The sequence below is a fragment of the Procambarus clarkii genome, chromosome 17, assembly GCF_040958095.1.
Source record: "Procambarus clarkii isolate CNS0578487 chromosome 17, FALCON_Pclarkii_2.0, whole genome shotgun sequence".
Classification (NCBI taxonomy): Eukaryota; Metazoa; Arthropoda; class Malacostraca; order Decapoda; family Cambaridae; genus Procambarus; species Procambarus clarkii.
Window position 1 is genome coordinate 26,488,338 of NC_091166.1, and position 22,658 is coordinate 26,510,995.

The window sequence follows — 22,658 nt, forward strand, 5'->3', positions numbered from 1 at the left end:
AAGGGTGAAGGGAGGTGTTAAAAGTAAAACAATGATAGGGTTAATTACCAATGATTGAATGTTGTTTGGGGAAGTTGGTTGACGGTTAGCCAATTTCCTTAACTCTCAAAACTTAGCTGATGTTCTTCTTTATGTTAACGACCACTTGTATATCTTCCTTAAGTATGTTAACTATAGCCTGAAGTGCATCCTGCTGCCATTTTAGGTATTGTGATATATCCTGCACTTTGTCAACAACCAGTCCATACCGTTGGGCTCGTGGAAAACTACCAGGCTTTATAGACTGAGCCATTAGTTCATTCAAACATCCCTTGAGGTCCTGCAGCTGCATATACAAGTTTTCTAATCGCAGTCGAATCTGATCCTCCGTTTCTTCTAGTGGTAGAGTTTTTTTCCTTTCAACCTCTTGTGCTGACACCAATTTTAGAACTCGGCGCATTATATTTGTCTGTTTCAACTTAAAATTCTGAATGGCAGCTTTAATTGTCGTCTGCATACAACTTAATTGTCTTATATCATCCATGATATTCTTCATACTATTATGAAGTTTATTGCCATATTCTTCTTGATACTTGAACTGTTTCTGTAATTCCTGAAATCCCACTTTTACAACAGGTATCAATTTCTTTGGGTCAGGATTTTTTCGCTTGCCCAATTCCCACAATGCTGGATCAATTCCTATAAACAATAAGTAATTCATTTTAATTTTTAATTCCACAAATGTAGGTACAATAAAAAATACCCCGTAAGATCTTCACTTTTGTCATTATGTCACGATAAGTAGATGGATTGGTCATGTTAAAATCATTTACCTATTTGCGGTGTATCAAGATATTTCTTCATTTGTTGTTCAGTTAAAGTCAACATTGGAATAATCTGTTCAATAAACAAATTCTGAAACAGAAAAAGTAGGCATTTTTGTCTCTGTCTGGCTATCTACCTGCCTGTCTGTCAAAAACGTTCCATTAACAATGTCCCTTTTAAGCTAATTTGATTATTTAAGCCAACCTGATATCAAATCTCATGAAATAGATTGGTGCAAGCTATAATAAGGCTTACTTAGGCTTACCTTAAAAATTGGATTGTATGATGCTCTTAACATATGACTAAAGGTGTCAGTGGTAGATGCACGTTGAATCTCTCCTAGAAGGTATATATATATATATATATATATATATATATATATATATATATATATATATATATATATATATAACTGAAAACTCACACCCCAGAAGTGACTCGAACCCATACTCCCAGGAGCAACGCAACTGGTATGTACAAGACGCCTTAATCCACTTGACCATCACGACCGGACATAATGAGGTGATAGCCTAAGCTATTTGAACCACCCCACCGCCGGCACTCGGATAGTAATCTTGGGCATAGCATTTTACCAAATCACCTCATTCTTTGGGGCACACGTGAGGAACACAAATGGGAACAAGCCTGAATGGTCCCCAGGACAATGTGCAACTGAAAACTCACACCCCAGAAGTGACTCGAACCCATACTCCCAGGAGCAACGCAACTGGTATGTACAAGACGCCTTAATCCACTTGACCATCACGACCGGATATAATGAGGTGATAGCCTAAGCTATTTGAACCACCCCACCGCCGGCACTCGGATAGTAATCTTGGGCATAGCATTTTACCAAATCACCTCATTCTTTGGGGCACACGTGAGGAACACAAATGCGAACATACAGATAGAATACATACATATAGAATATACATATTTCTGAACAGGCTTATTAATCAAGTACTTAAATATCAAGCGAGCAAAATCTGTGTGTAACCCTTCATCTCTAGAAATCAGTTCATTACTGAAGGTTAGACCTGGCATTAAACCACGTTTTTTTTAACCAAAATATTGCAGCAAATGAACCACTAAAGAAAATACCCTCTACTGCAGCAAAGGCAACAATGGGTTCGGCATATGTTGCCGTTCTATTGGTAATCCACCTTAGAGCCCAATCAGCTTTTTTCTTAACAGCTGGCAGCGTTTCAATAGCATTAAATAATCTGTTCTGTTCCTGTAAATCTTTTGTGTATGTATTAATAAGTAAACTGTACATTTCATTGTGAATATTTTCCATGGCAATCTGAAAACCATAAAAACACCTCACTTCTGGTATTTGTACTTCTTGGCAGAAACGTTCAACAAGATTTTCATTGACGATACCATCTGATGCGGCAAAAAATGCTAGAACATGTGAAATAAAGTGACGTTCCTCTTCATTAAGTTTCTGTTCCCAATCTACAATATCCTTTGACAAGTCTACTTCTTCAACTGTCCACAATGATGCTAGCGCCTTCTTATACATTTTAAGGGGGCATAACTTTTAAAATTTATAAAAAATTTATAAATTAAAAGTTGTTCAATTTGCTTCTAAATTTATTTATGAAATGGTTATAGAAAGGGCTGCAAATGGTCCAAGTTTCACCATCACACCCTAAACAGAAAAGGAGAAAAAAAATACACAACATATTATGCAACGATTTTTCAACATTTTCAAATAATTTCAGGGAACACATGTGTCAACTAAAATCCTTTCTATAACACTCAGATATTACATTTAGCATATAATAAAAGATTGTTGTGAGTAGTTTTATCAAAAAAGTGTTTAGTACAATAATATAATTATTCAAAGTTACCCTTCCAAAAATATGCAATATATGATGTTTATAAATTTTTATAAAATCAACAAATTTACATTGGACTAAAATGTATACAACATACTGTAGAAGCACAAACTCTACATATAAGGTGTAATTTGCATGTAAATTGATTAATAAATGAAAGCTATGAAGTACTTTGAAGTTGTAAATTACTTTCCTGAGTAAAATAAAGATCAAAGTTCGGCCACCTGTAGCTGAGCTTGACTTCGACAGATTTCGTTCATAATTGGCACCCTTGCAGATAGGCATCCATTGAGCAAGGTGTGCAAGTTTCATGCAAATCCCTTGATAACAAACGAAAAAAAAAAATTGGCCAAAAAAAAGAAGAAAAAAAAAAAATTACATATAAATATATTGCACATACATATTACAATTATTACAAGAGTTTATGCTTCTACAGCACATAGTAGACATTTTAGTTGACACATGTGTTCCCTGAGATTATTTGAGAATGTTGAACATTTGTTGCATAATACGTTGTGTATTTTTTTCTCTTTTTCTGTTTAGATTGTGATGGTGAAACTTGGACCAGTTGCAGCCCTTTCTATAACCATTTCATAAATAAATTTATAAGCAAATTGAACAACTTTTAATTTATAAAGATTTTAAAAGTTATGCCCCCTTAAAGATATCATGATTTTTAATTGGGAACAGTGTAAAACGTCCTGGATTTTTAATCAAAAAGGGTTCAATCATCTGAAAAAAATATATAAATAAATAAATAAAATATTTATTTTAACATTGTGTTCACTATCATAGCATAATAAACGAATGAAATTATTGAATTTTGAGTAAAAAAGAGATTAATTTACTACGTACATGTTCTTCCATCCTATATTTTATGTAAACTAAAATAGGTACACATACATATATATATGTATATATATATAACTGAAAACTCACACCCCAGAAGTGACTCGAACCCATACTCCCACAACTGGTATGTACAGGGACGCCTTAATCCGCTTGACCATCACGACCGGACAAAAGGAAGTGATAGCCGAGGCTATATGAACCACTTCCCCGCCGGCACTCGGATGGTAATCTTGGGCATAGCATTTTATCAAATCACCTCATTCTTTGGGGCACACGTGAGGAACACAAATGCAAACAAGCCTGAATGGTCCCCAGGACTATATACAACTGAAAACTCACACCCCAGAAGTGACTCGAACCCATACTCCCACAACTGGTATGTACAGGGACGCCTTAATCCGCTTGACCATCACGACCGGACAAAAGGAAGTGATAGCCGAGGCTATATGAACCACTTCCCCGCCGGCACTCGGATGGTAATCTTGGGCATAGCATTTTATCAAATCACCTCATTCTTTGGGGCACACGTGAGGAACACAAATGCAAACAAGCCTGAATGGTCCCCAGGACTATATACAACTGAAAACTCACACCCCAGAAGTGACTCGAACCCATACTCCCACAACTGGTATGTACAGGGACGCCTTAATCCGCTTGACCATCACGACCGGACAAAAGGAAGTGATAGCCGAGGCTATATGAACCACTTCCCCGCCGGCACTCGGATGGTAATCTTGGGCATAGCATTTTATCAAATCACCTCATTCTTTGGGGCACACGTGAGGAACACAAATGCAAACAAGCCTGAATGGTCCCCAGGACTATATACAACTGAAAACTCACACCCCAGAAGTGACTCAAACCCATACTCCCACAACTGGTATGTACAGGGACGCCTTAATCACGCTTGACCATCACGACCGGACAAAAGGAAGTGATAGCCGAGGCTATATGAACCACTTCCCCGCCGGCACTCGGATGGTAATCTTGGGCATAGCATTTTATCAAATCACCTCATTCTTTGGGGCACACGTGAGGAACACAAATGCAAACAAGCCTGAATGGTCCCCAGGACTATATACAACTGAAAACTCACACCCCAGAAGTGACTCGAACCCATACTCCCACAACTGGTATGTACAGGGACGCCTTAATCCGCTTGACCATCACGACCGGACAAAAGGAAGTGATAGCCGAGGCTATATGAACCACTTCCCCGCCGGCACTCGGATGGTAATCTTGGGCATAGCATTTTATCAAATCACCTCATTCTTTGGGGCACACGTGAGGAACACAAATGCAAACAAGCCTGAATGGTCCCCAGGACTATATACAACTGAAAACTCACACCCCAGAAGTGACTCGAACCCATACTCCCACAACTGGTATGTACAGGGACGCCTTAATCCGCTTGACCATCACGACCGGACAAAAGGAAGTGATAGCCGAGGCTATATGAACCACTTCCCCGCCGGCACTCGGATGGTAATCTTGGGCATAGCATTTTATCAAATCACCTCATTCTTTGGGGCACACGTGAGGAACACAAATGCAAACAAGCCTGAATGGTCCCCAGGACTATATACAACTGAAAACTCACACCCCAGAAGTGACTCGAACCCATACTCCCACAACTGGTATGTACAGGGACGCCTTAATCCGCTTGACCATCACGACCGGACAAAAGGAAGTGATAGCCGAGGCTATATGAACCACTTCCCCGCCGGCACTCGGATGGTAATCTTGGGCATAGCATTTTATCAAATCACCTCATTCTTTGGGGCACACGTGAGGAACACAAATGCAAACAAGCCTGAATGGTCCCCAGGACTATATACAACTGAAAACTCACACCCCAGAAGTGACTCGAACCCATACTCCCACAACTGGTATGTACAGGGACGCCTTAATCCGCTTGACCATCACGACCGGACAAAAGGAAGTGATAGCCGAGGCTATATGAACCACTTCCCCGCCGGCACTCGGATGGTAATCTTGGGCATAGCATTTTATCAAATCACCTCATTCTTTGGGGCACACGTGAGGAACACAAATGCAAACAAGCCTGAATGGTCCCCAGGACTATATACAACTGAAAACTCACACCCCAGAAGTGACTCGAACCCATACTCCCACAACTGGTATGTACAGGGACGCCTTAATCCACTTGACCATCACGACCGGACAAAAGGAAGTGATAGCCGAGGCTATATGAACCACTTCCCCGCCGGCACTCGGATGGTAATCTTGGGCATAGCATTTTATCAAATCACCTCATTCTTTGGGGCACACGTGAGGAACACAAATGCAAACAAGCCTGAATGGTCCCCAGGACTATATACAACTGAAAACTCACACCCCAGAAGTGACTCGAACCCATACTCCCACAACTGGTATGTACAGGGACGCCTTAATCCGCTTGACCATCACGACCGGACAAAAGGAAGTGATAGCCGAGGCTATATGAACCACTTCCCCGCCGGCACTCGGATGGTAATCTTGGGCATAGCATTTTATCAAATCACCTCATTCTTTGGGGCACACGTGAGGAACACAAATGCAAACAAGCCTGAATGGTCCCCAGGACTATATACAACTGAAAACTCACACCCCAGAAGTGACTCGAACCCATACTCCCACAACTGGTATGTACAGGGACGCCTTAATCCGCTTGACCATCACGACCGGACAAAAGGAAGTGATAGCCGAGGCTATATGAACCACTTCCCCGCCGGCACTCGGATGGTAATCTTGGGCATAGCATTTTATCAAATCACCTCATTCTTTGGGGCACACGTGAGGAACACAAATGCAAACAAGCCTGAATGGTCCCCAGGACTATATACAACTGAAAACTCACACCCCAGAAGTGACTCGAACCCATACTCCCACAACTGGTATGTACAGGGACGCCTTAATCCGCTTGACCATCACGACCGGACAAAAGGAAGTGATAGCCGAGGCTATATGCCGGCGGGGAAGTGGTTCATATAGCCTCGGCTATCACTTCCTTTTGTCCGGTCGTGATGGTCAAGCGGATTAAGGCGTCCCTGTACATACCAGTTGTGGGAGTATGGGTTCGAGTCACTTCTGGGGTGTGAGTTTTCAGTTGTATATAGTCCTGGGGACCATTCAGGCTTGTTTGCATTTGTGTTCCTCACGTGTGCCCCAAAGAATGAGGTGATTTGATAAAATGCTATGCCCAAGATTACCATCCGAGTGCCGGCGGGGAAGTGGTTCATATAGCCTCGGCTATCACTTCCTTTTGTCCGGTCGTGATGGTCAAGCGGATTAAGGCGTCCCTGTACATACCAGTTGTGGGAGTATGGGTTCGAGTCACTTCTGGGGTGTGAGTTTTCAGTTGTATATAGTCCTGGGGACCATTCAGGCTTGTTTGCATTTGTGTTCCTCACGTGTGCCCCAAAGAATGAGGTGATTTGATAAAATGCTATGCCCAAGATTACCATCCGAGTGCCGGCGGGGAAGTGGTTCATATAGCCTCGGCTATCACTTCCTTTTGTCCGGTCGTGATGGTCAAGCGGATTAAGGCGTCCCTGTACATACCAGTTGTGGGAGTATGGGTTCGAGTCACTTCTGGGGTGTGAGTTTTCAGTTGTATATAGTCCTGGGGACCATTCAGGCTTGTTTGCATTTGTGTTCCTCACGTGTGCCCCAAAGAATGAGGTGATTTGATAAAATGCTATGCCCAAGATTACCATCCGAGTGCCGGCGGGGAAGTGGTTCATATAGCCTCGGCTATCACTTCCTTTTGTCCGGTCGTGATGGTCAAGCGGATTAAGGCGTCCCTGTACATACCAGTTGTGGGAGTATGGGTTCGAGTCACTTCTGGGGTGTGAGTTTTCAGTTGTATATAGTCCTGGGGACCATTCAGGCTTGTTTGCATTTGTGTTCCTCACGTGTGCCCCAAAGAATGAGGTGATTTGATAAAATGCTATGCCCAAGATTACCATCCGAGTGCCGGCGGGGAAGTGGTTCATATAGCCTCGGCTATCACTTCCTTTTGTCCGGTCGTGATGGTCAAGCGGATTAAGGCGTCCCTGTACATACCAGTTGTGGGAGTATGGGTTCGAGTCACTTCTGGGGTGTGAGTTTTCAGTTGTATATAGTCCTGGGGACCATTCAGGCTTGTTTGCATTTGTGTTCCTCACGTGTGCCCCAAAGAATGAGGTGATTTGATAAAATGCTATGCCCAAGATTACCATCCGAGTGCCGGCGGGGAAGTGGTTCATATAGCCTCGGCTATCACTTCCTTTTGTCCGGTCGTGATGGTCAAGCGGATTAAGGCGTCCCTGTACATACCAGTTGTGGGAGTATGGGTTCGAGTCACTTCTGGGGTGTGAGTTTTCAGTTGTATATAGTCCTGGGGACCATTCAGGCTTGTTTGCATTTGTGTTCCTCACGTGTGCCCCAAAGAATGAGGTGATTTGATAAAATGCTATGCCCAAGATTACCATCCGAGTGCCGGCGGGGAAGTGGTTCATATAGCCTCGGCTATCACTTCCTTTTGTCCGGTCGTGATGGTCAAGCGGATTAAGGCGTCCCTGTACATACCAGTTGTGGGAGTATGGGTTCGAGTCACTTCTGGGGTGTGAGTTTTCAGTTGTATATAGTCCTGGGGACCATTCAGGCTTGTTTGCATTTGTGTTCCTCACGTGTGCCCCAAAGAATGAGGTGATTTGATAAAATGCTATGCCCAAGATTACCATCCGAGTGCCGGCGGGGAAGTGGTTCATATAGCCTCGGCTATCACTTCCTTTTGTCCGGTCGTGATGGTCAAGCGGATTAAGGCGTCCCTGTACATACCAGTTGTGGGAGTATGGGTTCGAGTCACTTCTGGGGTGTGAGTTTTCAGTTGTATATAGTCCTGGGGACCATTCAGGCTTGTTTGCATTTGTGTTCCTCACGTGTGCCCCAAAGAATGAGGTGATTTGATAAAATGCTATGCCCAAGATTACCATCCGAGTGCCGGCGGGGAAGTGGTTCATATAGCCTCGGCTATCACTTCCTTTTGTCCGGTCGTGATGGTCAAGCGGATTAAGGCGTCCCTGTACATACCAGTTGTGGGAGTATGGGTTCGAGTCACTTCTGGGGTGTGAGTTTTCAGTTGTATATAGTCCTGGGGACCATTCAGGCTTGTTTGCATGTATATATATATATATATATATATATATATATATATATATATATATATATATATATATATATATATATATATATATATATATATATATATATATATATATATATATATATATATATATATATATATATATATATATATATATATATATATATATATATATGTCGTACCTAGTAGCCAGAACGCACTTCTCAGCCTACTATGCAAGGCCCGATTTGCCTAATAAGCCAAGTTTTCATGAATTAATCATTTTTCGACTACCTTACCTACCTAACCTAACCTAACCTAACTTTTTTGGCTACCTAACCTAACCTAATCTATAAAGATAGGATAGGTTAGGTTAGGTAAGGTTGGTTAGGTTCGGTCATATATCTACGTTAATTTTAACTCCAATAAAAAAAAATTGACGTCATACGTAATGAAATGGGTAGCTTTATCATTTCATAAGAAAAAAATTAGAGAAAATATATTAATTCAGGAAAACTTGGCTTATTAGGCAAATCGGGCCTTGCATAGTAGGCTGAGAAGTGCGTTCTGGCTACTAGGTACAACACACATATATATATATATATATATATATATATATATATATATATATATATATATATATATATATATATATATATATATATATATATATATATATATATATATATATATTGTGATGGTAATGCATTGGTGTTCGGCTGTTTCAAAAGTTAGGGGTATGGCCTCGTCACATAAAGAAACAAAAAAGAGAAAATCTGGAAATTCGTCTGTGGTAAGGTAATGGGAAGACACACACAACGCAAGTAAATTTAACAATGAGATTTTAATTATGTTAGAAAAGCAAAACATGAATAAAATGGACATACAAATTGTAACATAAAATCAATCAATCAAAATAATAAGAATAATCAAATGGCAAAATGAAAAGTTACGTTAAGACAAGTGAGTAATAACAAGTGAATAATAAACAATGCAATATATGGGTGCAGGAATATTGGCTTTAAGCTGCCACCTCTCTTAGTACACGTAAGCCAGAGCTTAGTCTACCAACGAGACGTGTTAACTTGTGGAAAGCACGAGATATTCTGAGGGCTGTAGGTCGTGGTGGCCCCAAACATCAGGTAGTGTGGCGGGTGGAGGAAGCAGGTGCGACTGGGCACCAGCCAATCAGCGATGAGCAGGCGACGGACAGGTAGTTTGGTGGTTGGAGTGGAGCAGGTGTTCCCGGTGCTGAATACGTTTGCTCTCTGGCAAACCTTGGTGTTGTATTTGTTGGATATTTCTTCCATATTAGTTGTATTGTTGTATAGGGACGAACTTAGGAGGGAAGAGCAGGCTCAATCTCTCTTGAAGGAGATTATCGTCACAACTCTCCCCCGAAGCCTGCGGTTCCGGAAGAAGTACGTCGTTATGTGGTGGAGTAATAGATGGAGTCGCTTCTACTTCATAAACTCTGGAGAGGGCATTGGCTATGATGTTGTCAGAACCCTTGATATAGCGGATCTCCAGGTTGAAATCTTGTAAATACAAAGCCCATCGTAGAAGACGCTGGTTAGTGAATTGGGCTTGATGTAGGAAGCGGAGAGGGTTGTGGTCTGAGAAGATGGTTGTAGACCTGGCGCCTTGTAGGTACGGAGCGAAGTGTTGGAGGTTCAGGACGATGGATAGTAGTCCTTTTCAATAGCGCTGTAGTTCCTCTGGTGTGGTTTAAATTTGTAGCTGTTGTAGCTGACAGGTAGAACCTCCTCGCCTCGTTGTTGCATCAGGACACCACCAACGCCGGTACCACTGGCGTCGACATGAAGGACGAAAGGCTTGGTGATATCTGGCTAGGCGAGAATGGGATTAGAACAGAGGAGGAATTTGAGTTGTTCGAAAGCAATGGTTTGCTGCATGGTCCACTTATACCGTTGCTTGGGACTGGTTAATAGGATTAGAGGTGTGGCGACTGTACTGAAATTTCTCACAAACCTACGGTAGTAGGAGGCAAGACCAAGGAAGCGCATGAGCTGCTTTCTGGTGGTAGGCTGTGGATACTGTTGGATGGCTTGAGTGTGTGAGTTTAACGGAGCTAGGCTGCCACTCCCAATAACATGACCCAGATAACGCACTTTACCTTTCGCGAAGGTGGACTTGCCCAGGTTGATGGTGAGGCCGGCTGTCAGGAGCTTGGAGAACAGACGTCGCAGCTGTAGCAGATGTTCACTCCAGGTGTTGGATGCTACGACGATATCATCCAGGTAGGCGTATGTGTTATCCAAGCCCTGGATGACACGGTTGACAGCTCTCTGAAAGGTGGCCGGGGCATTACATAGTCCGAAAGAAAGGCGTTCATATCTGAAAAGTCCAAAAGGAGTGATAAAGGCAGATATCTCTTTAGCTCGCTCCATTAGACACACTTGATAGTACCCCTTCAGCAAGTCCACTTGGGACAAGTACTGGGCATTACCAATGGCGTCAAGGATGTCATCTATCCTTGGCAAAGGGTAAGCATCCTTGACTGTTACGTTATTTAGTTTACGATAGTCAGTACATAACCGCACCTTACCTTGGGGTTTGGGCACCAAGATACAGGGTGAGGCCCAGGGAGACTCACAAGGTGTAGCCAGTCTATGATCCAAGAGGTACTGCACCTCAGCACGCATGACTTCCTTCTTGCTAGGGCTGATTCGGTAGAAGGGTTGACGAATCGGCCGGGTGTCGGGGAGCAGTTGGATGTCGTGCTGGGTAACATTACACTCTTGGGGGTCATCTCGGAACAACTCCTGATGTTCTCTGAAGATCTTGACAAGAGGTGCACTATGATTATCCTGAAAGTATTTGGGAAGATCATTAAGGATTTCGGAATTAGAAAGCGCTGACTCCTTGTCAGTGCTTTCGGGAGGAGAAGCTGGGAAGGTCTCACTGTGGATGTAGGGTTCTGTGAAGGTAGAATAGTTTATCATGACAGTGGGAGGAGTACCATTATATTGCTTCAGGAGGTTGACGTGGCACAGCTGGGTCTTCCGCCGCCTATCTGGAGTCTCGAGAACGTAGTTATGGTTGTTTCTGCACTCCTTGATGCGGTAGGGTCCTGAAAACCTGTTTTGTAAAGGAGAACCTAGGATAGAGAAGTATGCTAGCACGAAGTCTCCCGGCTTAAATTTTCTTACTTTGCTGGTCTGGTCGTAATGAGTCTTCATCCTCTCCTGTGCTTTATAGATTATCATGGGCAAAACGGTGGAATCTCTCTAGAATGTGTTGAAGGTTTTGAAGAAACTGGGGCACATTCTGATGCTCACTGAAGAGCATCTCTTAGAGAGTCTTTGAAAGCCTTGAGGGGAGTACGGCACTTACGGCCGTAGAGCATCTCATAAGGAGATACTCCTAGGGACTCATTGGGAAGACTTCTATAAATGCACATTATCAAATCAATTTGCTTATCCCAATCCTTAGAGGTTTCACTACAAAACTTTTTCAAGAGTGCTTTGATAGTCTGATGACTACGCTCAAGAGAACCCTGTGAAGCAGGATGATAGGGGCTGGACAATACCTGTTTGATGTTGAACTCCTCCAGTGTCCTTTTGAAGAGATCACTGGTGAAGTTGGTACCACAGTCGCTCTGAATCTCCCTGAGAAATCCATATTGAGTGAAGATCTTCAATAAATGTTTTACAACCGTAGCAGCCGTGATGTTCTTCACTGGAACGGCTATGGGAAATCTGGTGGTAGGACACAGGATGGTTAAGATATAGGCGTTACCTGAACTGGTCCGAGGTAAAGGACCAACACAGTCTATAATAAGTCTGTGGAAAGGTTCCGCAGGCACCTGTATGGGCATCAGTGGCGCTCTGGGAATGGAGATGTTCGGTTTGCCTGCCATCTGACATGTATGACACTGTTTTACGTACTGTTTGACGGCATTTACCATACCTGGCCAGTAGTAGTCTTGACGAATCCCATGGTAAGTCTTGTTGAATCCGTAGTGGGAGAGTGCTCCGTAAGCCAGGTGTAGAATAGTGGGCCGCAGGCTGGTAGGAATCACAAGTTGTTCGATGTTGGCCCAATCGTCCTCCTCCTTCAGTTTACTGGGTCTATATCTGCGGTAGAGCAAGTCGTTCTCTAGGAAGAACCCAGGAATACTGTCGGGTTGAGTCTCAGCCTGGAAAAACAATGGTGTTAAAGTAAGATCTTCCCTCTGCAACTTACAGAACTCCAACTTGGTCAGATTCGGGGGTAGTTTCTGAGGGTCTTGAGGGACAGCGGTAGCAGTAGAGTCAGCTGGCTGTGGACGTGCGGCTTGTGCACGGGTGGTCACTAGAACCGGAGGAGAAACTTCATCACTCTCTTGAACTTCTGCTGGAACATACTCTAATATAGGGTTAATTGGCACAGAGGTACACACCTGGGGTTTGTCCATGACGATCAGGTTGGTCGGTTGCAGGTCTTCTGCCAAGTCGTTGCCTAGGAGAAGTTGCACTCCAGGCATGGGAAAAGGTTTTTCCCTGACGGCGACTTGGACTTCTCCGTTCACGAAGGGACAATCCAGGTGGACTCTGGCGAGAGGATAAGGAGTGGTAGCAGTGAGGTCAGTGATGAAGACAGTTTCTCCGGTGTAGGCGATGTTGGGCACAGCCGACTTCAAGATGATCGATTGAAGAGCCGCTGTGTCCCTCAAGATCTTCAATTTGAAACGTCCCTCCGGATTTGAACCGTTGGCAGAGACAGTTCCAGTATACAGGTGGTCACTGAAAAGAGAAAGATCATTAACATTAACACCAACATTCATCACAGGCTTACCGGACTTAGGAGGAGTTGGTTTGGGTTTCTGTGTGTCAGTGGTTCCTTTGTATTGAGACTTACCACACTTGTCTATGATATGTCCATAGAGTCTACAATAATTGCAGTACAATTGCGAGCCAGCTTGATCGGTACTCGCTTTCTCGTAACTGTACCACGACTTCTTACTGGAGGATGGTTCGGGTGTCAGCCGGTGGATGAGGCTGTAAGTGTCAGCCGACTTAGCGCACTTCAGGTAGTCGGTTTCTTCTTTATCTGCTAAGTATAGACGGACAGGAGGCAGCACACGCCTCAAGAATTCTTCAACTAGCATCAGGTTGACGAGTTCTGTAAAAGTAGAGACATGTGCTGCTTCCAGCCATTTCATGAAATATCTCCGTTTTGTGTTAGCAAACTCGAGGAAGGTAGTGGTACTTGCCTTCAGGTGGTCACGGAATTTCCTTCGATAACTTTCTGTGGAGAGGAGGTAGGCGTCCAACACTGCTTGTTTCAGAGTCTGGTAGTCATTTTCAGACGCCAAAGTACTGAGTGTGACTGCAGCTCTACCTGTAAGATGGACTTTGAGAAGTGTGGCCCACTGGTCGACAGGCCAACTGAGTTGATTAGCAAGGGTTTCAAAGGTTGTAAAAAACACATCAACTTCTGCTTCTACAAAGGATGGCATTAACTTACTTGCATGTGATATATTAAAACTGACGGGAAGATTGGCAGTAGCTTGCTGGCGTTGAGCGAGGTGTGAAGTTTCCAACGCGAATTCTTGTTGACGACACTCTAGAGCCAGAGTCGCTTGTTGCTTGTCATGTTCGCGTTGCATCTCCAACTCGCGTTGTTTGGTTTCAAGCTGTACTCGTTCCCGCTCATGGAGCATTGCAACCTCACGTTCCTGGAGGGCGAGTTCACGTTCCTTGAGGGCGATTTCTCGTTCTTGTTCTTCCTTCCTCAAGGCAGCTTCACGTTCTTTTTCTTCCTTTCTTAAGGCAGCCTCACGTTCTTGTTCTTCCTTCCTCAAGGCAGCTTCACGTTCTTTTTCTTCCCTTCTTAAGGCAGCCTCACGTTCTTGCTCTTCCCTTCGTATGGCAGCTGCTTCTCTTTGCTGCTCGAGGGCTTCCCTTTGCTGCTCACGTTCAATCTTGGCCAGCTCTAGTTTGAGTTTCATCGTTGCCAAATCAGTTTTATCTGCAATATAGTAAGTTTCAGAGTCTATCTTACCTTGCTCTAAGAAATGATCCAGTAACAGGTTGTGTATTTCACTCTTGTTGGCTTGGTAGGGAACTGTTAGTTGATACTCATGTGCAAGAGTTTGTAATTCAGCTCTCTTGGCATGACTTAAAGTCCCTATTGCACCTGCTGGATCTGCACGGAAAGCTTGGAGACGAAACATGGTGAAATTAGCAAATAAATGTACAACGAATATACCGTTATATAGTGAATGTCAGAAACAGGACAACGTGGCAACTGGTACCTATCCTGTGGGATCTTTAACAATTAAAGTTAAGTACAAGATGTTAAATGATTAATTTAAATCAAGGGCGCAGGAAATCTTGTACCCAGTACTCATGTAAGAAAATAAGGGCAAGAAAATCCTACTAAACAAATGAAACTGAGTTTCGAAAACAAATGAAACAGTTAATTGCCTCAAAAGTAAAATTGGTAGTCCAAGGATGTAGGCATACCTTGCCGAGTCTCTATAGGACATAAGCAAGTCTTTCCTACTGAAATTAATATGATACTTACAGAATTAGCGAACTTTCGTGCTCTGAAAAAGTAAGCTAATTCCCTACCGTTGTATGTATCATCATCTCTGACTGACGTGTAGGGGTGCGAGGTGTCAACTGGTGACGAGAACTGCTGCTGAGGTCCCAATTCAGCAACTAAAGTTCGAGCTAGAGGAACTATGGCCCTCTTTGTCCTCCTACAGTCAGATTGCAGAAGATTAGGTGCACTTGACCCGGGGCTGACCACAGTACCAGGGTACCAATATGATGATCTGTCAAAATATGAGAAATATCCAAGGGACAAAAGATGGTAAACACGAGTAATAACACGGAGGGAGAGATGACCAATTAAGAGTATGACTGCGGCCTACAGTCACCACGTAATCCATAGTTGTCTCACCTTCACCATTTGCTACTCTCATAATGCACAATACACACCGCACCATATAAAAAATGAAATTGAATATGAAAAATAGTAAAAGCTACGTTACCAAAGTTAAATACGGTTACCATTAATTACTACTTGGCACCAGTACCTGAGTGAAGTTCCTAGGACAGGCCCCCACTTAATATGTGACGGTAACGCGTTGGTGTTCGGCTGTTTCAAAAGCTAGGGGTATGGCCTCGTCACACAAAGAAACAAAAAGAAAAAATCTGGAACTTCGTCTGTGGTAAGGTAATGGGAAGACACACAAAACACAAGTAAATTTAACAATGAGATTTTAATTACGTTAGAAAAGCAAAACATGAATAAAATGGACATACAAATTGTAACATAAAATAAATCAATCAAAATAATAAGAATAATCAAATGGCAAAATGAAAAGTTACGTTAAGTCAAGTGAGTAATAACAAGTGAATAATAAACAATGCAATATATGGGTGCAGGAATATTGGCTTTAAGCTGCCACCTCTCTTAGTACACGTAAGCCAGAGCTTAGTCTACCAACGAGACGTGTTAACTTGTGGAAAGCACGGGATATTCTGAGGGCTGTAGGTCGTGGTGGCCCCAGACATCAGGTAGTGTGGTGGGTGGAGGAAGCAGGTGCGACTGGGCACCAGCCAATCAGCGATGAGCAGGTAGTTTGGTGGTTGGAGTGGAGCAGGTGTTCCCGGTGCTGAATACGTTTGCTCTCTGGCAAACCTTGGTGTTGTATTTGTTGGATATTTCTTCCATATTAGTTGTATTGTTGTATAGGGACGAACTTAGAAGGGAAGAGCAGGCTCAATCTCTCTTTTTTATCCATTTTTTTTATAACCTATACCAATTTCTTTCTATGATTAAATAGTTGTCTTCTTTGTTTATTTGTGTATTTGCAATTTACCATAATTTTTCTGAAATAAATTCTAAATAGCCCACTGGTGTGAAGCTGGTACAACACACTAGTGTGCCTGGCGACTGGTACAACACACTAGTGTGTCTGGTGACTGGTACAACACACTAGTGTGTCTGGTGACAGGATCATTTATCAGTGATCTGTCTGGCTCCCCTGGTATAAATATACAAAAACAGAGCTGTGGTAAACACATACAGTAACAGACCATGGTAAATTTATAGAAGAAAATTGAAAATATATTTTTAAAAATTATGGTAAATAAATAAATATATGCTTGTATTAGAATTTTTTCATTATATATGAAGTTATTCTTATTATAACAAAACAGGGTTCACATGAAAACCACATGGATATAGCAGACTGGATGATTCCATTTATTAAAAAATACTTTACAGATTGTCTGTCATATAAACCATAAAGGTATTTTTATGGTTAGGTGTTTAGTAGTGTCAATATCGCAGCCTTACCTAAATATCTATATGACCAAACCTAAAATCAACCCTACCAAAATATGAACTGACTTAAAAAAAACAAAAACATTAGTTCAATTTAAAATGAACATATCATAGAATTTTTTAGCCTTTAAATATTCAAGAAAGGTACACCTAACACTTGTAAATGTAATTTTTCCTGTATTTATGAAACCATTGACCAGTCCTTGTTCAGTAGTCACTGTCCCGATAATCACTTCCGAACATGAGTATTGAATTTCAAGCTGACTTCCTGTTCGGTGGTTATCATTGACTATAACAGGATGTCCAAACATGTAATCACCACATTCATTATGGGTTAAAACATTAAATTTCCAAAGAGTATCATGTGAACATGCTGGATCTCTTAACAATGATAAACATAAATTTATATAAGTGTCTCGCTTTAGTGGAATAGTTGTTCGATAATTCATATTCCAGCAATCTTCCAACTTGGAGATGATATAAATTTTCCTTTTACCACAAATACCATGGACATGATACCATACCATGATAAGCATGTCCACCATTTTCTTCACTCGCTCATTAATTAAAAGTTCAAAAAATTTATCATCAAAAGTGGGATTTTTCTTGATAATTTTAGGGGTTTTGTTGATTTTGGTGATTTTGGAGGATGATACCATGATGATTATTGCTAGAATATCCTCCTGATTAAACATGAAAATAACGTGTTTAGAAAATAGATCTAAATGGGATCAAACCATACTATTCATGTCATATATACACCAATTCCATTCCATTTTAGTTTGACTGAAATAACTACTTGCCTTTTAGTGCCACTAGTTATCCTTGTGATGAGTCTAGGAACCTTAATGGTTATATCTTGGTACAGAACCCATATTTTATATCTTTGTTAAAAAAAGAATATATATATTATTATTCAAAAGTACATAATGTTATTACACAATCTTTATCTTGCGATTATATCAATTAAAATAGTATATTTATAAATCAAAAAGAATATCCTGACAGAATACGTCTACATCCCAGAGAAGTAAAGTCTATAGATTTCACTTATTCTGTTATTTATTCGTTGTTTAAAAAAAAAACCATTTCAAATTTTAATTTCAAACACTTGACATGAAGGTAGACTTGGAGGTTTATGTGTACTAGCATGTTTTAAATTTATCTTTATATACATTATCTTCCATACATGATCATTTGGACTGCATACCATACCCGTTTCTTGTTCAAAAATTCCCACACATGAGTTTCGGATATGTATGGTGCCAGAACAACTGATTTTGACCATACCAAAATTGGATTGATAAGCTTGTATTCCATTTTCGCAATTAGGACTGAACTGAATCTTATACTCTTGAAATGTTTGTTTTAAAAGTTGGAAAGTATTTCCTCCTCCAAAAGCATGTCTCTCACTATTTGACTGGCCAATTAAGTAAATATCAGTGTAACTGTTGTCATAAAAAATATCACCTCGAAAAGAATCTCCGGGTAGGTGGAAACACTCTGGCTGCAAACGATTAATCATTCTAAAATACCACTTACAAAATTTTTGTATAAACTCGTCACTTCTTATAACTTCCATTTTATGTTCTACCGGGGAAAGAACACCACATACAAATTTGTTTTTTTCATTAACAGTTCGAATAGAAGTTTTAGGAACATCATCACATAAGACAGGTTGTTTTTTTTCATTATCTGTTTGAGTAAAAGTTTTAATTTCACTCTCTTCTGTCTGATGCTGTAATAGTGTACTTATATATGAATCACATTGACATTGTATTGTTCCTAAATTTGTACGTTCTGCAGTACCCATAAAACTGCATTGTTTAGGATTTTCAATTATATTCTTGGTTTCACCAGTTGTATATTGAATAAAACTTGGATTGGAACATAAAATGATGTTCGTATTTCCAGGTATTGAGAGTTGGATAGCACTTGTAATTTCGGTTTTGGGGTTTGAATGTGCTCTTCCTTGTTCAGTTGAATATCCGATACCTGTTTTACCATGCTGCTTTGTCCAAAACTCTTTTACAGCTATTACCAATTCCATTTTCTTAGCAAAAGGTATTGATGGTACTTGATTTTTATAGAGGTAGTTAAAAAGATTTTGTGCAGTAAGACGTCGATAAGAAAACAAGCGTTTCAAGTCTGAGGTATAAATTAAGATTATGTTAAGCGCCTCTTGAGAACTTTTAGGTGAAAGGCGATTACCTGTTGATGTCTGAGCCAGACACCTAATATCTTCAGGGCTCAGTGTTTTTAACAAATCACGTACATTGGCTTCATAAGGGGAATTTATGAGGTTCATAACATATAGGAAGGAATACAACACTAAGAATGGAGATAAATAATATAAAAGTTTATTTATTTACTTACTTATTTATTTATTATATAAATATATAGAAATGTACATTGTGAATGTACATAATAAAACTGAATGTAGCCTCCAAAAAATATCATTGAGTCAATGTCGCTATATAGAGCGACACACACAGGACACTGTCTCTGACCACACCCTTGTCGAGTCCACTTCCTCCACACCTATCGCACTGTAATAATCCATTCCATGTCCAATCATAGTATGAGGCACTCACCACTGACACCAATAATTGTACTTTTGACCAGAAGAGGGCGCCTTCTTTTCCCGTACTTTGGGTGACGGCCCATAGATGGCAGCGCTGCCATCGCTTCTCCATTCTCTGTGGAGGCGTCGGGTCCATAACACAATTACAATGAGAGCCATATTTATAAATCGTGAAATAGAAATACTCACTCATTGTTAACAAAATTTATTTAGGGTTTGGGTTTGAATAGGGTAGTAACATCATATCTTTGTCTCAAATTCACCATATAATAGGTCATTGGGACTAACATAGCAGTATATCAAAGGCCCTTCTCACAATAATGTCAGTCCAAATTAAAACTCTTTATTGAGGATTAAGTTATTATATCTTAGCCAATAGCCAAGGCTACCTACCATGCTACCACCAAAGTACAGCTCACCACCCATATATTTTCCTTCAATGTTGGAATGATTGGAATTACCAATTTAAAATTTCAAGTCATATATACGTTATATATGGGAATTTAGGGGATATTACAAAAAAAAAATACCAATTTAAAAACACCATGTAAAATAATTATAACATTTAAAATTGTGAAAAACAATTGTTAATATAATGAAAAATATCTTATCAAATAATGATATCGTTTTCTTGGTGTGTGTAATACCTATATATATGGTCCCATTTGTAACATATTTACTGTTATTTATATTTAAACTATTATCAAGGATTGTAATGTTATATTTTTCATATAACCAACACATTATGACATTCAAATTATCTTGTAAATTATTACACACTTGAGTTTCGTTATTGATACCTCCTACTATTATAGACAAGTGATTCCAACATAGTAGTATATTATTATAATCCCACAATACAGAAAATTTCATATATTTAACAGGAGTCCTAATCATATATGCATCTTTAATAAAAGATAAATTTTGTACATTTTCATGATAACTTTGTACATTTTCATTATTATAATAACGGCATTCTATTAAAATTGGCGCTAAGTTAGTTATGTTTATTTGGTTTGGATGTATAATAGATGAATTTCGTCCTATTAGTATATATACCTGTATAGTGTCTTTAAAGTTTAACTGGAACTCGAACCATTCTTGTTGTGATAGTAAATCATATATATTGAAAAGTTCTTCATGTTTATATTTAATTTGCTCATCACCTCTATCAAACCAGTATTTAATTGAATCTTTCAATACTATAACTTCATTGCAATCATACTCTTGATTCATTGGAATTACTGGAATAATTAATAATAATAATAATATTAATAATAATAATAAAAGGCTTAGAATAATTTTCAAGCCACAAAATAAACTAAAAATAATATAACATTAAAGCTTGTTTTTATATTTTAATCTTTCAACATTTAGTAAAAAATATATGGTTATGGATGTCAATATTAACAATCAAGGAAATCAGCAACCAAAAGCAGATGTAGAGCAATATTATTTTCAATTGGAAATTCAGGATCAGTAGTAATCTCATTTTTCTTGAATTGAGTATTGTAGGTGAAATATGTACACGCTTTTTGAAGAAGATATGATCTGAAGAAATAAAATAAAAAAATAAAAGTATTATAATTATTTATTTATTATATACAGTTTATATGTTTCTCTCTAAATATAACAGGTTATATAATAACACTTTGTTCTAACAGCTTTATACTTACGGAATTGTTTTAAAATGGATTTCATTTTTTTCATTTTCAATACACTTTGTTGAACCTGAAATCATAGCTTGAATTAAATTTGAGGTGAAGGCATCTTTCCTTTTAATGATGAATTCATGGTTATCACAAGATATTAACTTGATGTATGTGGAATTAGGACCTTCACATCCACCATAGAAAATCTGGTAATATTGTGTTGTGTTTTTTATCTTCAAAAAAACATTCAATCCTATTTTACATTTCATCATCTCATCATGATAAAACTCAATATGTATACTGTGGAGGTTTCTCTACATTTAAGTTATCATTTTTCATAGCTATCCAAATTTCTTCGGAATAGGGTTTACTTGGATGAAAAACTTCATTTACAAGAAATTTAAAAAATGTTTGAGCATCCTCAATAACCCACATATTACAACAATTGTTTGCATAAACATAATATATGTGAACATATACCAAACAATTATTATACTTAATTCTTGCTGTTATAGTGGAATACCAACCATAATAAATGAAATAATTATATATCCGGTCCATATGGTCATATTTAATAAAATCTTGAAATCCGGATTCGGATAATTCTTCTTTAGTGAATGTACAGTTTTCTAAGCATTTAACGTTACAGCCAGGTGGAAGCAGAGAATGTTTAGTTTTAAGAAATATCCTATCTAGCTCACTTTTCAATTCTATAAATTGTTTAAAATTAGAGTCATGTTTAAATGGAGCTTGAATTTTTTTTATAAAAAAACTTGATTTTTTCATATTCTTCTTCATTTACCTTTTTATCTTCATCTTCTTCTTCAATTACCTTTATATCTTCATCTTCTTCTTCAATTACCTTTATATCTTCATCTCCCTCTTCAGTTACCTTTATATCTTCCTCTTCCTCTTCAGTTACCTTTTTATCTTCATCTTCTCCCCCTTCTTCATCTCCCTTTTCATCTTCAACTCCTTCTTCATTTACTTTCCTCTCTTCATCATTTCCCAATTTCTCAATGCCAACTGCTTCCCCATTACCAATATCCATTTGGTTCATTTTTCCCCACCTGGAAAATATATATTATAATTGAAATAGTCTGGTGTATTGAAATAGACTAAGATGATCATCAATCCATTCAAGGAGAAACAGAAACAATCTCAATCAAAAATTGAAAGTTATCTACTACTTCAAAAAAAAAAAAAATGAAATACTCACGCCTTAGTAAGTGTTAATATACTACAACACAATGGTTGTAAGTATAACTTTTAGAAGTTCACTGCAGTAATATCCAAAGAAAGGCAGGATGAGAATTGAGATACTGCCCGGATCCCACCTCCTTTTATACAACACACACACACCCACACACACACACACACATACACACACACACACACACACACACCTCCCTCTCTTACCCACCCCCTGTACCCTCCCCCTCTTATCCACCCCCTGTACCCTCCCCCTCTTATCCACCCCCTGTACC

At 39.7% G+C, this 22,658-nt stretch overlaps 1 pseudogene; it reads right to left on the bottom strand.

Moving 5' to 3' along the window:
* Window positions 1-850: 850 nt before the first annotated feature.
* On the bottom strand, window positions 851-22,231 carry LOC138365597 (ribonucleoside-diphosphate reductase small chain-like; annotated as a pseudogene).
* Window positions 22,232-22,658: the final 427 nt, after the last annotated feature.